At 38.0% G+C, this 13,619-nt stretch overlaps 1 protein-coding gene across 1 annotated transcript in view; it reads right to left on the bottom strand.

The window, feature by feature from the left end:
* The window catches only part of FANCC (FA complementation group C), a 219,736-nt gene that overhangs the window by 150,153 nt on the left and 55,964 nt on the right, over positions 1–13,619 (bottom strand). The gene's annotated exons all lie outside the window — the stretch shown is intronic.

Below are 13,619 nucleotides of genomic sequence, written 5' to 3' on the forward strand. Positions count from 1 at the left end.
CAAACCAAGTTAATTTTTAAAAAGTAACTCCCCCCAAAAAGATAATTGTAAAAGCATTTTATGTTACCTGTGTGAAATTTAATATCCCATTTTACAAATATAATAATAATAGCTTACACATGCATACATTTACTATGCTCTTGGCGATATATTAAATGTTTTATGCATACTATTAGGTTATTAAGTATGAAATGTCCAATTTCCTTAAGTACTAAGTTTGACTATTGATATCTCTGACATTTTACTTTGACACTTCTTGTTTTATGTTTATTGTGAAGGTACATCCTCAGTCTTTCAAATGCATGTTTTGGCTTCTGATTATCTTTCAAATTTTTTTTTACAGCTATTTTTGTGAAACCACGAATAAGTAAAAAAATTGTGCTATTTTCAAATGTGAGTTCCGTTGTGGAACCAATGTAGCACAGACAGCTCAAAATATCAATGAAGTATTTGAGAAGGGTGGGACTAATGAATGCACACTACATCGATGGTTTGAGAAGTTCCATTCTGGTGATTTTAATCTTGAAAATGAGCCACGTGGGTGACCTGAGACCAAGCTGAATAATGATGAACTGAAAGCTGTAGTGGAAGCAAATCCATCTGAACCTACGCGTGAATTAGCAGCAAGGTCTGACTTTACTATTCCAACAATATTGGACCATTTGAAACAAACGGGCAAGGTAAAGAAGCTGGATAGATGGGTTCCTCATGAATTAAACGAGAGTCAGAAGAGAAATTGTCTCAAAGCTTGCCTTTCTTTGCTGTCACGACATAAAGGCCAACGATTTCTACATTGTAATGTTATGTGTGATGAAAAATGGATTCTTTTTGACAATCGCAAGCATTCAGCACAATAGTTGGACAAAGATGAAGGGCCAAAACACAGTCGAAAACCAAATATTCGTCAAAAAAAACTAATGGTGTCTGTTTGGTGGTCCAGCGCTGGTATTATCCACTACAGCTTCATGAAACTTGGTCAATTACAGCAGATGTTTATTGCAACCAATTGGACGAAATGATAAGGATGCTTTTGATTAAACAGTTGAGGCTGGTCAATTACAGTTCAATCCTCTTGCAAGACAATGCTCAACCACATGTTGCACAAACAACAATGCTCAAACTTCAGAAGCTGGACTTAGAAACTCTCTGTCAACCACCGTATTCATCAGGCCTTGCACCAACTGACTACCATTTCTTCCAGGCTTTGGACCACTTCTTGCAAGGAAAAATATTCAATTCTCAACAAGCTGTAGGAAATGCCTTTCACGGTTTCATCATCACTTGCTCTCCAGACTTCTTTGCCGCCGGCATAAACAAGCTACCGTTAAGATGGCAAAACTGTGTCCATAGTGTAGGCACATACTTTGATTAATTGTACTGCTTCTTGTTTGAACTATAATAAACTACACTTTTGATTCGAAATCGGACATTTCATATTTAATGACCTAATAACTAATCATCACAGCAACCCTATGAAATGGGTACTATCTCCATTTTACAGAGGCACAGAGAGATTATGTAATTGCCCAAAGTAAGATTATGTAAAAACCCAAAGGAAGTAACTGCTAGTAAATAGCAGAGCTAAGATTGTGGAATTTGAATCCAGCGTCTGGCTCTAAAGTCTGTGCTGTTAAAGAAATAAACCTGAATAAACAAATGGATGAATTTCTTACATGTTTCACATGGCACTAGATTCAGATCAGTTTAGATATTTGGAAACAGTAAATTGAAGAACTTTTTGATAAAAAAGACAAGAAATATGAAAACAAAATTGTAAAAAATCTTTTGCTTAGCAACAGAAATGCATCTGATTGTTTTAAATGGAAACAGCTTTAGGAATCACGCAGCACAGTAGTCCTCAATGTTCTGTTCCACAGAGTGCATGCATGCATATGCGTGTGTGTTATGGAAACCAGCGGTGCCTTGGTTGTGATGACAGCAGTGGGGTTGCCGCCAGCATTTAGTGCCTGGGAGCTATGGGTGCTAAACACACTGCGATGCACTGGGGCAGCAGCTCACAAAGAAAAATGTTCTTCCACCAAAGGCCAGTGACACACCTACTGAGAAACACCGATCTAAACTGAACACTCTAGAATGGGCATCAGTTGGTTTTGTCTGTTTAGCATTCCTCCTCCCTTCCTTTGGGAAATTACCTTTCTTCATTCCTGAGGTCTTGGTGGGTCTGTTAATCAAAGTGCCTTGTGCCATCAGCCAAGGGGTAGGATGATGACTCAAGTTGGATCATCGCTGCACCCTCGGTTGGGAATCCAAATCTTGAGTTCAGACAGACACAGAGTGGAATGAAGTCACTGCAAGGCTCTCTAAGTCTAGATCCCTGGAGCTTTCTGAGCTCATGTCTTGAAAAAAGAAGGGTGTTTTGTCTCCACACTTTAAATATTTCACTCCACTCTCTTCTTGCTTGTATGGTTTCTGAGGATAAGCTGGGTGTAATTCTTATCTCTGCTCCTCTACAGGTAAGGTGCTTTTCCTCTCTGGCTTCTTTCAGGACTTTTTTTATCTTTGACTTTCTGTAGATTGAAAATTATATGTCTAGGTGTAGTTTTTCTTGATATTTTTTCTGATTCATGTTTTTTGAGCTTCCTGGATCTGTGGTTTGGTGTCTGACATTAATTTGGGAAATTCTCAGTTATTACTTTTTCAAATATTTCTTCTCTTCCTTTCTCTCTTTCTTCTCCTTCTGGTATTCCCATTACAGGTATGTTATACCTTTTATTATAATTGTCCCACAGTTCTTGGATATTCTGTTCTGGTTTTGTTCAGTCTTTGTTTTATTTGCTTTTCAGTTTAAGAACTTTCTATTAAGATATCCTCAGGCTCAGAGGTACTTTCCTCAGCTGTGTCTACTAGTGAAGTCATCAAAGACATTATTCATTTCTGAGGCCAGTATTTCTGACCTCTAGCATTTCTTTTTGAATTATTTAGAATTTCCATCTCTCTGTTTACATTGCCCATCCATTCTTGCATGCTGTCTACTTTATCTATTGGAGCCCTTAACATATTAATCATAGTTGTTTTAAAATCTTCTGATGCTTTCTCTGTCTCTCCAAATTGTATTTTTTCTTTGGTAATATGTCTTGTAATTTTTTCTCAAGAGCTGGAAATAATATACTGGGTAAAAGGAAGTGATGTGAACAGGCCTTCTGTAATGTGATGGTAAGGTATAGGGGGCGGACAGTGTTCTAAAGTCCTATGACTAGGTCTCAGTCTTTTAGGAGGCTATGCCTCTGGGCCTGGAAGTTCATAAGTGTTTCTCAGGTTTTTTTCTTCCACCCCACCCTCATCCCTTAGGTAGGAGAGCTTGGGAAGAGCAGGCTGGAGTTGGATATTTTCCTTCTCCAACATGGTAAGCTTAATTTGGCTGTGGTTTGGTATTAGGCTCTTATTATATAAAACCCCAGCAGGTTAGGCCCTGGTTAACTAGTTTCTCTCACTGTTAAGAATAACAGAGTGCTCTGGCATATTTCAAAATGGTTCCTTTTCCCCTCCCTGCCAGAAACACAAGAGGACTTTTCTTCAGTATTTACCATGAGAACCTGGTTGAGCTCCTAGAGGTAAAATTCACAAAAGCATGGAGGATTCCCTATGACTGGGTCCCTCTGGAATTTTTAAGTCTTAGACTTGTCCACACTGAGCCTCCAGCAATTAGCCAATTACAGTTCAGGTTTTCCCACCCTAGCACTGGTTCCTGAGGAGGTTTCTGTCCCAGTATGATGTGACTCCCTGTATCTGCCTCTCTGTCTCTCCAATTTTGGGGGCAACAGTTTGCCCTGTGACCTCACTTCTCTTACAGATCTAAGAAAAGTTGGTTTTTCAGTTTCTTCAGCTTTTTATTTGTTGTTAGGATGGAGTGGCAACTTCCAAGTTCCTTGAATGCAGAACCAAAAATTGGAAGTTCTTCCAAGGTACGGTTTTTCAGCTCTCTTTAATTCTGTCAGCTACCCTGGGGCCTTCCACCTTCCAATAAATTTCTTTCTTTTTTTTTTTTCCCCACTTAAATTAACCACTGTCAGTTTCTGTGGTTTTCAATCAAAGAATACAAACTGATAATGGTCATAGGTACCAGAGAGCAGACTACAGACAACAGATCTTTGGAGCAAGGAAGGGAATTTAGAATTGCTTATTGAACCAAGACAGGGAAAATGGCAGTGAAACTTCTGTTCAGTTTAGGGATTTGGAAACCAGAAGCCCATGGAACAAAAGGGTAATACAAAAGATGAATGAGATACCTCCTGCAATCAGGGCCCCTGACTCATTATGCTTTTCTAGTAAAAACAGCCAAGTGAAAGCCACTGGAATCCACTCTCCTCCCACAACAATAAACTATCAAAAAAACAATGCCACACATCTGGTGATTTGCACAGACCCTCACCTCCCAACTGAGGAGCCAATGGGTCAATAATATTAGGCTATCTAAAGCATAATCAAATGGTGAGTCCAACTCAAGCTGTACTTTCAGATGCAGGTCCTTGCTGAAGCAAATTAATACCTTTGGTGCCTACAATCCAGTTATGAAGCTGGTAAATGCATTTGTCTATTAGGATAAATTGAGGACACAAGAAAGCATTTCACTTTCACCTGCCTCAAAGATGTCAACTCAGGACATGGCAGACTGTATTGGAGACACGTTACATCTATGCTAGTCTACTGGAGATTATCAGGCTGACGGAACCTGGAGAATAGAAAGACACAGGCATTTTGCATATATTCCAGAAAATGAAATATAAATCCCATGAACATACAGGGCCTGCCATTCCAGGAAGTTTCTTGTGATCCCATGGTCTGTGCCAAGTCTGGATATGCCCTTTAAAATGAGGATACACAAGAAACAAGTACCAGTGGTTGCCTCCACGGAGGAGCACTGGATAGCTGGCTAATAACTGCAAGAAAGGAATTTAGATTTCACTGTACATCTCTTTGTATTTTTTCAATTTAATGTCACATATACTACTTACTCAAAATTAATAATAAAAATTAAAGTGAATGATAACTACTGTACCTTGCACTTGCTAAGAGGCAAAATGCTTGGCTGATATCTCTGGGATTCTGAAGGCAGCATATACTGCATGGGTTTCAGATCATTTATCTTCCTCTACCCATTGGCCTGGCAATAAAAACTATGGGTAGGACTGACAGCAAGAGTCACTGCACAGCTGGGCCATGCTGAAGTGTTCCGCCTTAGCAGATCCAATGCTGTTTAAAGCATGTGTGGAAGATCTGGATTCTGGGAAGAGCCTATGGCAGTCCTCAGTGACTACATTGATCTTCCAAGCCACAAAGCAGGGTGTGCCCATCAGCACTCTATCATTAAGTCAAAGTGCGTGAGTGAGGTTTTTGGATGCTATCTGTATTTGCTTGCTATGTCATACAACTTTTTAAAAATTCCCTTCTTCCATTTTTCCCACTCCTACTACTGTATATGTGGAGTATATTATTAGTAGACAAATTTTCTATTTAGTCTACAATTTACAGGATATAACAGACATGGGAAGAGGAACTGACATTATCCAGAACTCCTAGACTTGAAGCTAGATGAATTAACTGGATCTACTTTGGATTATCTCCCTTTCTGAAGGAAGACAGAGCTAAATTGTGTTAGCTGGAAGTGTTCTAAAACTTCTGTATCTGGAAAGCAGTGGGTCTGAATGTCCCGAGTAGCCAATAAGTGAAAGATGGTAGATTTCTATGGGTGCTGCCCTCCTAGCACCCCTTTCCCATTCTTTTGATATGTATACTCCCCACTTACTGCCCTTGTCTCTTTCTCCATGGTCTTGGTGAGACTATGGATCAAGGTGTGCATCCTTAGAAATTGGGGAGTTAGAGAAGTCTATAGATAAAACAGCTAGGAAATATGCAACACAGATAAAATGAAGTTTATGCCTTTTTGTCTGACACCACTAAAAAACAGCAGGCTTTCACTAGAGTAGCTTATGATGGTCTCGCTTAAACACAGGCTATGTGGTAGAAGTGAAATTTTCTTGACAATGGTTTTTTTGGTAACTGTTTAATGAACATTTCTAAACATATAAAAAAGTAGACAAAACAGCCAAATGAACCTCTATGTACCCATTATCCAATTCCAACAATTTTCAATTTTTTTCCATTCTTAAAGCAAATCAGACATTACAAAGACTTTGATTTATATCTCTTTTCATAGGAATTTTAAAAAGTAGAAACTTTACGATAACTATTCACACACAATAAAACCAGCAATATCATTAATAGCCTGTGTTCAAATTTCTTTAAAATTTCCCATTATATTTGTTCATATCATTGGTTTGTTCATATCAGTATCCAAATAAGATCCACAAATTGCATTGGTCAATATTAACATTTATTCTTTAAATCTATACAAATTATCCCTCTTTTACTTTTTTAACCTTTCATACTATTTATCTCATGGAGAAACCAAAGAATTTGGCCTATGGTTCCTAAGACTTCTAAGATCCTAAGAATCTCCCACACTTCTGTATTTGGCTGACCACATCCCTATGGTGGCATTCAGCATATTTAGCTATCCCCTACACTTCCTACAAACTGTAGCTCTACAGGCTTGATTAGCTTCAGTTTCAATTCTTTCACAAGAATACTTCATTCATGGTGCTGTGTACTTTGAATCAAATCTGAAGGCACATGTTTGGTTCTCTCATTTCATAATGTTGAAAGTGATCAGTGAACTCAGGTATTGTCAACCTAATCCATCCATTATAAAGTTCACCATCAACCTCTTCTCTAAGGGCTTTAGGATCCATTGATGATCATTTTAAATCCATAAGGGGTTGGAAAATAGTGATTTTCTAATTTTTTATCAATTCCCCTGCTTTTATGATGCTTATTGATATACAGAAGCTTTACATTTTTAAGTCACTAGATCAACAACCTTTTCCTTTGGAAGCTGGAATGTATGTCTCTCCAACCCTGCAAATTGCCAAAAGTTCTGCTAGTTTTTTTGACTTTCAGTAGCACAGACTCTTTTTCAGGTTCTTGGTCTCTCCCCTCTTCTTAAAAATGGCAAATGCCCCAAGGGAGAAAGCCTGCTACAGAATTTCTCCTCAGTACTCTGCACTTACCTTTACTCCAAGAGCCTAACTCCTCAAGTCCTGAGTATTTTGCAAGTCTCCAACACCTTCAAAAGATGTTTTATCTGGCTTTTCTAGCTACTCTCACATAGCTGGAAGAAAGTCTACCATAAGGTCTTTTGATTAGCCAGGACAGGTGAAGTAAACCAAAGTATGGTGCAGAATATATTTAATATAAATATACATAGCTAAAATTGCATCCAATTTCAGTTCTACTTCAGATAATGGTAAACTACATAAGTGAGACCAATCTTCCTGCTGCAAGTTATTCCAGAAGGCTAAACGAAATATAAAAACAAAATCTAAAAATCATCAAAGACTGAGGAAGATCATAAGGAATTATCAGAGAAAGACTCTGACACACAGGGTTGCAAAGGCCTAGGGAGAAATCCTGAAGGCCTTGCAGGCTGATCCTTTAACAAAGGCACAGCAGCTTTTTTTTTTTTTTTTTTTTTGAGACAGAGTCTCACTCTGTTGCCCAGGCTAGAGTGAGTGCCATGGTGTCAGCCTAGCTCACAGCAACCTCAAACTCCTGGGCTTAAGCGATCCTACTGCCTCAGCCTCCCGAGTAGCTAGGACTACAGGCATGCGCCACAATGCCCAGCTAATTTTTTCTATATATATTTTTAGTTGGCTAGATAATTTCTTTCTATTTTTTAGTAGAGACAGGGTCTCGCTCTTGCTCAGGCTGGTCTCAACTCCTGACCTCGAGTGATCCTCCTGCCTTGGCCTCCCAGAGTGCTAGGATTACAGGCGTGAGCCACTGTGCCCAGCCACAGCAGCTCTTTTGACAGCTTTGCTAGAGTTAGAAGTAGGAGGTCAGGCCTGCCTTAGTGAGGTCCTGGTAAACCACTCCACACTTAAGGTTGGACCTATAAGGCTGTACCTTGATAATATGGGTAAAACAGCCTGCGTTTGGACTCCAGCCTCACTATGAAACTGAAATTGAATTAAGGTGGTCCCAGATTGCTAGTGCTGCCAGGTGCCTAGAAGATGAAAATCGTAGGTTTAAATCTGTACCAATTATCCCTCTTTTATTTTTTTAACGTTTTCATACAATTTATCCATTGGAGAAACCAAAGCATTTGGCTTATGGTTTCTAAGACTTCTAAGATTCTAAGAATCTCCCATGCTTCTGCATTTGGCTGATCACATCCCTGTGATGGCATTTCAACACCTTTAGCTATTTCCTGTTTTAAATTATCTCTAAAAATAATTCCCCAAATACAATAAAAAGCCATAACTGAAAATAATCAAGCACACAGGAAGAAAAGAATACTTGAATAAGAACCCCAAAACAATGGACAGCAACCAAAGATAACAAATTAAGGAGTCAATGGATGGGTTTAACAACTTATTACACCAGAATTCAATATGGAAAGTCAAAACAATGGAAAAATACACAAGAATGGATAAGATACGTAGAAATACAGTGAGAAGACCAAAAAACATATCCTCAATGCGCTGAAAGGAGAAAAGGGCCATCCTAGAATTCTATACCCCACTGAAATACTCATCAAAAATAAAGATGAACTAAAGCCTTCTGACATACTAAAACTGGAAGAATTTGCCACCAGTACACCTGCTATAAAGGGTACTCTTCAGGCAAGAGGAAAATGTTCTTAGATGAAAGTCTAGAGATGTGAGAAGAAATTAAAAACAAAAATGGTAGATATGTGGGAAGATCCAAATTAATGTTTATGATATAAAACAAGAACAATAGTATTTCTGGGATTTTAAATATACACAGAAAATAAAATACATAAAAACAATGGTATATAAGCCAGGAGAATGATAGAGTTAAGAATTCTGAGGTCCCTGCATTGTTCAGGAAAAGGAAGATAAAAGTGTTAACATTAGACTTTAATAATTCAATAAGTCATATTATAATTTCTAGGATATCCATTAATGGAATATAAAAAGGCAGTATATAATTTCTAAGTTATCAGAGCAGAAAAATTTATAATAAAGAAACATTTAATCAACTCCCCAAAAAGGCAAGATAGGACAGAAAAAGGAATATAGAAATTACAAGATAAATAAAAAGCACATAGTAAGATAGTGGATTTAAACTCACATATATCAGTAATTACTCAATAGGCAAATGGATTAAATTAATGGATTAAATATCCAAGTAAAAGCCAAAGATTATCAGTTTTAAATTTAAAAAAACAAAAGAAAACCGTACACTGTTATAAAAGACATATCTAAAACACGCAATTATAGGTATACAGAAAAGCTAAAAGAAAAACAGGGAAAAAGAATACCACTCAAACCAAAACAAATGAATCAAATCTTCAAAATGATAAAAGGTTCAATTCACCAGGAAGATGTAACAATTCTAAATTTGTATATACTAATAACATGCAAATATAAAGCAACATATAAAGCTCAAAATATAACACAAAAATTGACACAACTATAAGGAGAAATAATTCCAATCATAGTGGGAAAGTTTTAACACACTTAGAAAATGAAATGATTCCAAAATTCACACATTACAAACTTTCCTGCAAAGAAAAATGCCAAGCTTATTAAGTGCTCATGTATACTAGCAAAATGCTCATAGCAGCAGTATTCAAAGTAGACCCAAATTGAAAACAACCCAAATGCCAATCAAAAGTACAATGAAGAAATAAAATGTAGTCTTATTCCAACAATGGAATATTGTGCAGCAATGACAATGCAGGAACTACCACTACAGGCACACAGACGAATTGGTAATCATAATGTTGAAAAAAAGAAACCAACCCATAAAAATACACACGATATAATTCTATTTACATAAAGTTCAAAAACTAAACTGTAGTGATTACTGTAAAAAAAAAAAAACCTCAGGAAACCCTTCACCTGCAGAGGAAGGGAAGAAGTACTACTGGGAAGGTCTGTGTGAATAGCTCTCAAGATGCTGGCAATATTGTATTTCTTGATCTGCATGGCAGTGACATATGTATTCATGTTTTAATAATTCGTTAAAATATAAATCATGTCTATGTGCTTTTAAATATATGTTACTTTCCAACAATTAAAAAAATGTTTCTTAAAACTTCCAGATACATTTACCATATAGATTTCATCCCAAAGTAAGAGAAAAAAAAGTACCATAGTTTATAAATACTAATCGAGACATACACTAAGTCCTTGATGAACACAATAAAACGTTTTAAATTGTTGAAATAGCATGTATTGTCTATTTTTTATCTGAGTTCTCTGAAAATACAAAAACTACTAGAATGGGGTGGAGACTGGGAGCTTGCTTCCTCTTTTGCCTTCCTGCCTTTAATAATGCCTCCATTTTCCCAGTCCCAGCTCTGAAGGGGAGAAAATCCATAGCCTTCTTCCCAAACCCCTTACCTTAGCTGTGTGGCTACTGTTTTGCCCCTAGAGAGCTACTGTCACAAGGAGGGAGGGACATTCAATTCAGCAGTCAGGGAGGCAAGAGGCAGTGTGGTGCTCAAGTAGACATATGAGGCAGCTTTCATGAAGTTCCAAAAAATGCCTTGTAAAATGGGGCTTATTCTTCAGACTTATGGTAATTTCAACGTTTTTCACAAATGTATTAATTTTTTTATCCTAGGTAATTTGCAAACCTATTGGATAATTGAAAGGTGATTTTTGATCAATACCAAAATCCTTTATCTTGCCCCAAATGGCTTTCTTATGATTCTGTCTATGGTTAAATTCATTTCATTATGAGCTCCTAGAGAAATATTATTTAGTATCTTGTATTTAAGAAATAAAAGAAAGGTAGATGTTTAATAGGATTAAACTATTAAACTCAGGATTTTAACAAGTATTTTGCACACACACTGTGTATACTAATGTAGCAAAAGCATGGCACGGAAAGTTAGAAGGAAATCCACATTTTCCATTTATTGAGTAATTTCTCTTTTAGCACATTTACCCAGTCCCCAAGGAATCAAAACAAACCATGATTTCACCTTCTCCACATACGTAGACTAAAAACAACAGAAGTTGTTAAATCCCTCAGTGTATATTTCCAGGAGAAAATGAAATGACCTCCAGAAATTCCTACACAGAGAGGACTAAAGGAAAGTCCTACTAGCAGAGGAACCCAGATGCTGGAACAGAAATGAGCGGCCAGTGAAGGACCCCGCATGCTTGTTCATGTCCCTGTTTCCTGCCAAGTCAGAGGAGATCCTTCAGAAGCAGGAGGAGGTGAAGGCAGTGAGGGGAGAAGGGAGAAAGCAGCGATGGAAAGCAGCCATGGGCCGAGCAAATATCTGAGATACTGAAAAGGGACTGCTTCCAATGGTGTCAGTTTAGGATAACTGCATTTGCCCTTCTTCCCACATTTATCAATTTATCAGAAGTTATTTTGTTGCCTGCTAAGCACAACTTTAAGAAGTCAAAATACCAAGGTACAAAGATACACCGTTGTCCATGAGGGCTCATATCTGAATCACTGAGATAACAGGGCTCAGATTCAAAGTACAGCAGGCAACAAAGTGGTAAAAGCTCGCGGTTAAAAGGCTCCTTACTTTGGTGAATTCTGTCCTTTAGGAGAAAGATATATTAAAAAACTTCATGGAAAATGTGCTTCACAAGGAATACGGCATTCGCCAAGCACAATTCATTAGAGTAGAAGAAGGAAGTAAAAGCATTGAAACCCTTGAGTGGTATCTGAAGAAAGATAAAGAAGGAAGAAACAAGTGGGTAACAGGCCAGGGCAAAGTATCCTAATTCATTAAAAGGAAATACAAAACCATCTCCCCTCATTTAGGATAGCTATTATTAAACACACACACACACACACACACACACGCACACACACGGAGAAAATAACAAGTTCTGATGAGGATGTGGAGAAGCTGGAATCCTTGTGCATTGTTGGCGGGAACGTGAAATGGTGCAGGTGCTCTGGAAAATAGTGTGAAGGTTCCTCAAAATATTAACATTGAATTACCATATGATCCAGCAATGCTACTTGTAGGTATGCACCCAAAAGAATTAAAAGCAGAGTCTCAAAGAGATATTTGTATGCTCATGTTCATTGCAGCATTATTCACAATAGCCAAAAGATGGGAACAACCCAAATGTCCGTCAGTGGAAAAATGGATACACAAAGTGTGGCATATGCATACAACAGAATGTCATTCAGTCTTAAAAAGGATTGTAATTCTGATACACACACGAATAAACCTTGAAAACATTATGCTAAGTGAAATCAGCCAGACACAGCACAAATATTGTATGATTCCATGTACATGAAGTACCTAAAATAGTCAAATTCACAGAGTTAAATTCATTCATGGGAGGATACAGTAATGGAGAGCTACTGCTTAACGGGTACAGAGTTTCAGTTTGGGATGATGGAAAAATTCTGAAGATGGTTGGTGTTGCTGGCTGTACAACAATATTAATGTAATCAATGTCATTGAATTTACACTTAAAAATGGTAAATATGGTTAAATTTTATTTATATTTTACCATTCCAAAACAGACCTGGAGTGGCTCCAGCTGTGGCTCTGCCAAGCCATGATGCAGGAGCACCTCCTACATCCCCGCTGCGCCGTCCCTCCCTGGCCCCTTCCTGGGAACAGTGTTGCTCATACTGCTGGTTGCCCACTCAACAGCCCTAAGCCCTCCATCGCTTCTTTGTTAAGAGAATACTCTGTTTTGTGCAGGAATCTTGTGGTCACATGTCTTAGGGAGGCTGGGCTCTCCCCTAATGTCAGGAGTGAATCTTGATTCATACAGACCAGTGGATTTCAAACGTTTTGGTCTCATGACCCCTTTTCACTCTTAAACTTTACTGAGGACTCCAAAGAGCTTTTAAGTGGGTTATATGTATCAATATTTACCACACGAAAAATTAAAACTCGAGAAAAATTTTAAAACACAAGAATACACAAGCATATATTCCATTAGCTGCCAGAGTGATGACATCATCATACTTCATGTAACCTCCTGACAACTCCACTGCACACTAGTGAGCAAGTAGAAAAGGCAAATAATGTCTTAGCATTATTATGAAAATGGCTTTGCCCTTCTGACCCTCCTGAAAGGATCTCAGGGACACATGGTCCTAGAGCCATATTTTGAGAATGGCTGGTATTTGCATTTGCCCTCCTATCAATTGTAGGAATGGGCATGTTATGAAACTCTAGACCACAAGAACTGAGCTTTGACTGAAGGATTACTGAAAGAGTTTTCCTCAATTTTAAATAAGTTCACTTTTTTCCACATCAGACACTGTAATCCTCATCTGACACCTAGAATGGTAGAAGTCACCTTGGGACCCAGGAATAAGGAAGCTACAAGGACTGGCCAACATGCTACATATATGGCAGAGCGGAAAGATGGCCCTGCGTCCTCACCAGTACAGCTGAGGTAATGAAGGAGCCAACTGTAAAATTTCCCCTTTTGCTTAAGCCACCATTCGTTGGGTTTTCTGTTACTTGCAGTCAAACACATTCTACCTGACACAACTCCTCAGATCCTGATTTGCTGAGCACATTTTGAAAAGCATGGATGCATGTAGTACCTAGCACATAGGAG

This window comes from Eulemur rufifrons, chromosome 7, assembly GCF_041146395.1.
Source record: "Eulemur rufifrons isolate Redbay chromosome 7, OSU_ERuf_1, whole genome shotgun sequence".
NCBI classification, from domain to species: domain Eukaryota; kingdom Metazoa; phylum Chordata; class Mammalia; order Primates; family Lemuridae; genus Eulemur; species Eulemur rufifrons.